At 40.5% G+C, this 8,222-nt stretch overlaps 1 protein-coding gene across 3 annotated transcripts in view; it reads right to left on the reverse strand.

Annotated features, from left to right (window-relative positions):
* TAFA1 (TAFA chemokine like family member 1) overlaps positions 1–8,222 on the reverse strand; it is a 509,748-nt gene that overhangs the window by 217,066 nt on the left and 284,460 nt on the right. The gene's annotated exons all lie outside the window — the stretch shown is intronic.

Raw genomic sequence — 8,222 nt, forward strand, 5'->3', positions numbered from 1 at the left:
AAGTCATGATCTCACAGTTCATGGGATCAAGCCCTGCAGGGAGCTCTGTGCTGACAGTGTAGACACTGTTTGGGATTCTCTCTCTCCCACTCTTTCTGCCCCACACCCCTGTATGCACACGCACGTTCTCTCTCTCTCAGAATAAATAAGCGTTAAAAAAGATAAGTGCCAGAAGAAACAGACACACAGGGAAACCACCATGTGATGACAGAGACAGAGAATGGACTCATGCTACTCTATGCCAAGCAATGTCACCAATTGATGGCTACAGCTGAAAGTCAGAGACAAGAAAAAATGCTACCCAGAGTCTCAGAGGGAGCATGGCTCTGCTGACATTTCTGGCCTTCAGAAAGTTAGGAGAATGAATCTCTGTTGTGCCAAACCACCTAGTTTATGATACTTTGTTTTGATAGTCCTAGGGAACTCATGGAGTCTTTTGTATTCTAGTTTTATTCCTTTGTGTTCTACGGGGCAGGGCAAAATAGACACACCCTCAAAGGGATTAGCAACTATGTAGTTATGTGATCTACTTCAATGACTCTTTGCCTCGCCTGCCAAACACACAAAACAAATGAAACTACCCAAAAAAGCAACCAAATAAACCTTCCTTCGCAAACTTTTCCCACAATAACTTCACTTTTACTTCCTTTTACGGACTAACCAAATAACTCATTAGCATCAAAAGGAATTGTACCTTCTTGGTTCTCTATTTTAACACTGTGGGCTTGCCAAGGTTCTCTTCGATCTCTGTACATAATAAAGTATCTGTCTATTACATTTCAGTGGCTGTTTGAAAAGAATAAAGTGGAACAGGGCTTTACAAGCTTTATCTTACTTCCTGAGTACCACAGTAATGGTTGTCACTCCTTTCTTAGTACAAATCCTGGGAACAAGGCATTATCCTCAGCCTATATGCACATCCCAGTATCTGGAGGGGGCATGGGAAATGTTGCAGATCTGAATCCCACCCCTCATTCATACCATTTAGGAAAGAGTTACATATGGAAAAAATTAGCTGTAACAGAAAGATAAAATGATTAACAGGAAGACCTTTTACCTCGGTCCACATATAAAGAAAACTTCAAAAGATTTCTTCTCTATGGTTAGGTATTTGCTTATATTGACTTGGGATTTTACAAGTAAAACTTGGCTATATTTGAATTTTGCAGTTTATTCTTTTTAAATTTTTTTTAATGTTCACTTATTTTTGAGAAAGAGACTGAGCACAAGCGGGGGAGGGCAGAGAGAGAGAGAGAGGGAGACACAGCCTCCGAAGCAGGCTCCGAAGCAGTCTCTGAGCCGTCAGCACAGAGCCGGACGCAGGGCTCGAACCCACGAACCGTGAGATCATGACCTGAGCCCAAGTCGGACGCTTAACCGACTGAGCCACCCAGGTGCCCCTGCAGAGTTTATTCTAAAGGCAAACTTCTCCTTTATGTACACTCACATCAGGTATCTATCACTTAAATCACACAGCTATTGAATATCTTCTACTAAATTTTTTTTAATTTTATTTTTTGTTTTTTAAAATTCACATCCAAATAGGTTAGCATATAGTGAAACAATGATTTCAGACGTAGATTCCTTAATGACCCTTCCCCATTTACCCCACCCCCTTCCCACAACCTCTCCAGTAACCCTCTGTTTGTTCTCCATATTTATGAGTCTCTTCTGTTTTGTCCCCCTCCCTGTTTTTTTTTTTTTTTTTTTAATTTTTTTTTTTCTTTTTTTTTTTTTTTTCAACATTTTTTATTTTTTGCCCCCTCCCTGTTTTTATTTTTTTTTGTTTCCCTTCCCTTATGTTCATCTGTTTTGTCTCTTAAAGTCCTCATATGAGTAAAGTCATGTGATTTTTGTCTTTCTCTGACTGACCAATTTCACTTAGCATAATACCCTCCAGTTCCATCCAAGTAGTTGCAAATGACAAGATTTCATTCTTTTTGACTGCTGAGTAATACTCCATTGTATATATATACCACATTTTCTTTACCCGCTCATCCCTCGATGGACATTTGGGCTCCTTCCATACTTTGGCTTCCTTAAAATTTTTTTAATGTTTATTTATTTTTTGAGAGAGACAGACAGAGCAGGAGCAGGGAAAGGGCAGAGAGGGAGACAAAGAATCCGAAGCAGGCTCCAGGCTCTGAGCTGTCAGCACAGAGCCTGACGTAGGGCTCGAACCCATGAACCGCAAGATAATGACCTGAGCCGAAGTCTGACTCTTAACCGACTGAGGCCACCCAGGCTTCCCGAATATCTTCTACTTCAATATGCGATAGGATGAAGACATGGTTAGAATGCTTTTACAAACCTTCATTTTGCCATATTTGAGTATCCAATTTCTGATTTCTATCATTTCAAAGTGGCTCTGCCTTATTTTTTGTGGATAAAACTGTACACTTTAATTTTCCACTAATATAATGTCTACCTTTCTTAAGAAAGTACTGTATTACAGGTGCAGACCTAATATTTGAAATTGTAGTGAGTATATATCCAGGGAAACACAGGGCAATAAAATGTTTTAGTTTTGCTTTTTTAAAAATAAAGTTTCAGTAAGGGGAAGGATTGGTTTTTTTTTTTTTTTAACTGCTTTTCAAATTTATGTCAGCAACCCTGTAGCTTCCTTTAAGAATTTTGCCTGTTTGTGACATATTTTTAATTCTTCTACAGAATTCCCATAACCAGAAGAATTGGACCAAAAGGCATTTTTCTTGTCCCCTCTTTAGACAGAGTAATGGCAAACTTTTCAGCATTCAGTTCAGGTCAATCAAAATCTCCTTTTCTCAAAAATCTCATCTGTCAGTATGCCAGCATTTGGAAGGATTTCCATTTTGTCCATAAATTTGGTTAAAAGCACTGAGCTTCCTGCTGGAACACAAGTGCATGTCTCTGAAGCAGGTAACTTGGCAATCTGGAAGTCTATACCTGTACAGCCTTTTTTCTTTCTTTTTTTTTTTAATGTTTATGAGAGAGAGAGAGACAGCGCGTGTTAATCCAGAGAGAGAGGAAGACACAGAATCGGAAACGGGCTCCAGGCTCTGAGCTGTCAGCACCGAGCCCGATGCGGGACCCAAACCCACGAAACGTGAGATCATGACCTGGGCCAAAGTCAGCCGCTTAACTGACTGAGCCACCCAGGCACCCCCTGTACAGCTTTTTATAAAGAGAAATTACTTTCCTTCACTGTCTCACTTGTTTCCCACAGTGGTACTGGTAATAGAAGTGGCTAATATTTACTGATCATTTATTATGTACCTACTACATATTGTGAAGCGGAAATGTAGTTCTCCCAACAACCTGATGAAGTAGATTGTGTTTTTCCTATTTTGCAAATGAGAAAACTGAGGTTCAAAGGTCTACGTAGCTTGCCCAAAGGCATACACAGCACGTAAGTCATAGAGCTGGGCTAAAACTTAGGTGTTCTGACTCTAGAATCTGAATTTGGGGACTGAATCGTGAGTCTCACTTTATAACTGGAGAAACTGAAGCTTAACACCCTTGCTGATTTATATAGTTAGGAAATATCAAGGCAGGGATGGGAATTCAGGTCTCCCTGATTTCTGGTCAGCTGGTCTTTCCTGTAGGCTAGACTGTCACCTCTGTCCCATTCATCAAAAAGGTTCATAGCATACCTCCTGTGTGCCTGACTTGGATACAACAGTGAACAAAACAGATGAACTCTGTGGTCTTAGAACTTTCATTTTCACGTGTGGGTGTAAATGAACATAAACAAAGGAATAAAAGGATAGAAATTTTTCAAAACGCTAAGAAAAAAATGGAAATTGTGATATATAAGTGCCTGAGAAATCTCATTGCCATTGTCACCCATCATCACATAAACTCCACTCATTTTTCAAAGCAGTTAACTATTATTTGGAAATGTTCTGCAAGATGAAGTCATGTGTGTGTGTGTGTGACACACACACACACACACACACACACACACACACACTTGTTTTAAATTAAGTTCTACATCCAGTGTTGGGCTTGAACTCACAACCTGAGATCAAGAGTTATACGCTCTATTGACTGAGCTGGCTAGGCACCCCAGTCGTGGTAGATTTTTATATGAGAGACCAGGGGACTCTTTGAGTAGGAAATTCTCCCTTGGACATATGTCTAATGCCTGATGCATAAAAGACGCTAAAAAATTCTTTACTGAATTTAATGGCTTTTCTGAGGAATTCTTGGAATCTCTAAGGCAGGGAAAGAGTACTGGGCTCAGTGCTCTAGTATTCTTTTTTCTAGTATTTCTAGTATTTTTACTGATGAGTGGAAGTCTAAGATAATCATTACCTTGGCCATTCAAACTCCAACTCAGAATATTTACCCCTCCTTTTCAATTATGGTAAAAGAAAACATCTGATGTCTGGTAGTGATGATTGAATATGTCTTAACTGGACTTACATGTGTGTTTATGCACACACACACACACACACTTGAAAGAAAGTATAGAACAAACTCTGAAGCCTTTCTGATTATCAGAAAACATAAAGCAAATGAGTCATTAACAAAAGGAAGGAGAATAAACTGAACTAAGAATATGAAGTTGAATAAGCTTAGCAGAAAAGTTGATCTCTAAAATATGTACATTTAATTAATGCTATCATTCTGGAGCAATCTTTCTTTCAACTTGGTTTAGACAGTTAGGTGATGTTCTTTCTTGCTTTTCCACATAAGCACTGTCCGTCATCTGACAGACTTCTGACAATTTGCAGAGTGCTGCTGAGTCTCCAATGTCAGTTTTTAATTCAGTGATGACCCCGTTATCTCAAGTAGTTCAGGTGGTGTTCTCTTTGATTAAAAAAAAATCCATCCTTTCAGTCTTGCAGAGGTGTGCTCCTGCTTTGAATTCTTCTTTAGTTTTTCTGCTCCCAGCCACGTGGCTACTTTGCCCCTCAGCCTTTGATAGAGCGGCCCAGTTTATTGTGTACATTTGGCAAGCTTCTCTTGAACTTACCCTAAGGCTCTTGTTTTGTGGTATATATTGTGGCGTGTTTTTTGGCAAAGAAAGCCACTCAGAGATTGTGTAAGTGAATTAAAGGTACAGTGTTAACACAATGGGACACTGTGCACTTAAAAAGAAGCAAGGAACTCTAGCGTGAGGATATGAACTGATCTCCAACATGTATTAAGTGAACACAGCAAGGCGCAGAATAGTTTACATAAATAATTTACCTTTTATGTAAAGAGGATATACATTAAAATACATACATTTTGGGGCACCTGGGTGGCTCAGTCGGTTAAGCGTCCGACTTCAGCTCAGGTCACGATCTCGCGGTCCGTGAGTTCGAGCCCCGCGTTGGGCTCTGGGCTGATGGCTCAGAATCCGGAGCCTGCTTCGGATTCTGTGTCTCCCTCTCTCTCTGCCTCTACCCTGTTCACTCTCTCTTTCTCTCGCTCTCTCTGCAATAAATGTTTTGCTTTATATTTTAAAGAAGGATGAATGGAAGGAAAACACAGACTAGTGAAGGTGACCATTTATAAGGCAGGAAACAAGATGAATGGGGAAGTAGAGTTGGGATTTAAATGTTTCACTGAATACCTTTTAATATCATTTTGATTTTTTAGCCATGTGAATGTACTACCTTTAAAAAAGATTTGACAGATCTTAGTAGTGGTTATAGAAATCTATACAAGCGATAAAATTCCGCTGACCTATACACTTAAAAAAAAAAAAAAGCAGGGCATGAGATCTAAATAAGATCTATGGCTAAAAAAAAAAGCAGGGCATGAGATCTAAATAAGATCTATGGTTAACAGTATTACACCAATGCCAGGCTCCTGGTTTTACTAATTGTGCTATGGACCCGTAAGAGGTTACCACTGGCGGAAGTTGGGCAAGGGGTAATGAGAATTCTCTGTCCTGTTTTTGGAACTATGTGAGTCTAAAAGTCTTTCAAAACACAGTTAAAAAGCAAGTTGCCGAGCTAGCTGGGTATGTCAAAGAATCAGCATTATGGAAAAGAGAAATAAAAGAAAACTTCTGAATAAACTTCCAAATGAAACTTCTAATGAAAGAGGGAAGGAAAAAAGATAAATAACACTTAGAAGAAAAATGAGGGGGGCGGATCTAACCACTAATCCGATAGTGAATTCAGGGACAGGAAAGAGAATTGGAAGGACTCATGGCAGGATACAACTCTTCCCAGTAAAAGCAATTTCTCTGTGTCCTCATCCTCCTGCACATCTCCTTCTCTCTGGCCCACTTCTCTCTGTATCATCATTCCTATCCCCTGTGTCTCTCTGCCCCATTATCTCTTCTACAGTCTTCTTTCTGTCAATCTCCCTTTTGTGTGTGTGTTTTCCTCCCTTCCTCTATTTTTTTGTTGCTCTTTCTATCCATTCCACTCTTCAGCTCCCAGATTTTCCATCACTGCTACAATCCCGTTCAATTTCTCCTTTTCTGTCCCTTCCTGTCCTTTCCATTGTATTCCATTCCCTTGACTTGCGCTCCTCCAACATCTGCTCAGCAGATGACATACGTACTATTTGGCCATTGGTATTTATAGCCCCACCCAGTCCCATTTCTACATGGCCTCTCACTTCAAGTAGCCCAAACTAACTAATTAGATATGTTGGACCCGTGTTTCAAATTCCTGCAAGAAGTATCGAAGGGCCTCTGCCAGAACTGGTGTCCAGCTCCGGCCACGGCCAAGACAGTTGTATTATTGGCTTGTGCTTTGTTTATCGTGGACTGTGGGCACCGGCTCTCCAGGGCAGTCTACAGCAAGAGCAGATACCTCAGTCTACATAACGGATGGAAACAGACTAACAGATAAGGACAGGGAAAGCAATCTCCAGGTCCGATGAACTAATTTAGTCTGAGAGGAAACATCTTTGTCTTACTTCTGAAGTGTTCAGAAAGTATAAATAATACCGACTGTAAGAAAGTAGTTGAACGATAGTAAGTTCTTACAGAATGAGAAACAAGATAAGAACAGCACGATCTGAAAATGCTAGACTTACTGAGCTTGTTATAACAACTGCTTGAGTTCTGTTTCAAAGTAAAAGCAAACACCAACTTAAAGAGAATCAGCATTTTTTGAGGAAAGCAAAAGAACAGAAATGAATGTAGAGAAATATTCTTGATATAGATGACCACAGAAACTTCAAATACTGAAATATCACAAAGCCCACTGACATCAGGGGAGGAAAATTATGGGGCGCATGGGTAGCTAGGTTGGTTAAGAATCTGACTCTTGACTTTGGCTCAGGTCATAATCTTATGGTTCAAGAATCTGAGCCCCTCATTAGGCTCCATTCTGACAGTGCAGAGCCTGCTTGGGAATTCTCCCTCTCTTCCCCCCACTCTCTCTGGCCCTCTTCTGCTCACACTCGTGTGTGCCCCCCCAAAATAAATAAACTTTTTTAAAAAAGAGGAAAATTTTGCTGTAAACCTTCCCCATGAGCTGATTTCCAAAAATGACTGGTAATATCGTCTATTCTGCCAAGATTGACATCAATAAATAAAGGGGTGATGCACAAAACTGAAATTCTGAATTTCCAGCCTTTGTTGACCATCAGATTGACTAGGAGAAGGTTTAAAAGATAAAGGTGGCTGTGCCCACCCTAGGTCTATGCAATCAGAATCACCAGGAATTGGGGAAGGAGGTCTTATCACCTAATTTGCTGTAAATCTCACCAGCGGCTCAAGATGCAGATCCCGAATTGAGAGTAGCTGTTCTCAAGACCCAAGGAGAAGGTTCCACGGTAATTCTTGGCTTGCTTAAAAAATTGAAGATGGGCTAGTGACAGTCTAAGTTGTCCCAACAACCGAAGTGATTACCTTATTACAATGGGTATTAGAAAAAAGATCAGAGGAGCACCTGGGTGGCTCAGTTGCTTAAGCGTCTGACTTTGGCTTGGGTCACGATCTCATGGTTCACGGGTTTGAGCCACACGTCGGGCTCTGTGCTGACAGCTCAGAACCTGGATCCTGTTTCCGATTCTGTGTCTCCCTCTCTCTCTTGCCCCTCCCCTGCTCGCACTCCCTTTCTCTCTCTAAAATAAACATTAAAAAAAAATTTTAATAAAAAAAAAGACAAAGATGAGATTAGGTGTAAAGGCTTAGACTCAAGATCAACATTTGTGATAGAGCCAACCGAGCCCAGCAAGGTCTGCCCCCCTTTTGCGTCATCCTGTGTTACACTCCTGCTTCTTCTCTAAGCTCCAGCTACATGGGCTTCTGTTGTCTTCTTTGAATGTGCCATGCTATCTTC

The sequence above is a fragment of the Neofelis nebulosa genome, chromosome 4, assembly GCF_028018385.1.
Source record: "Neofelis nebulosa isolate mNeoNeb1 chromosome 4, mNeoNeb1.pri, whole genome shotgun sequence".
Taxonomy (NCBI): Eukaryota; Metazoa; Chordata; class Mammalia; order Carnivora; family Felidae; genus Neofelis; species Neofelis nebulosa.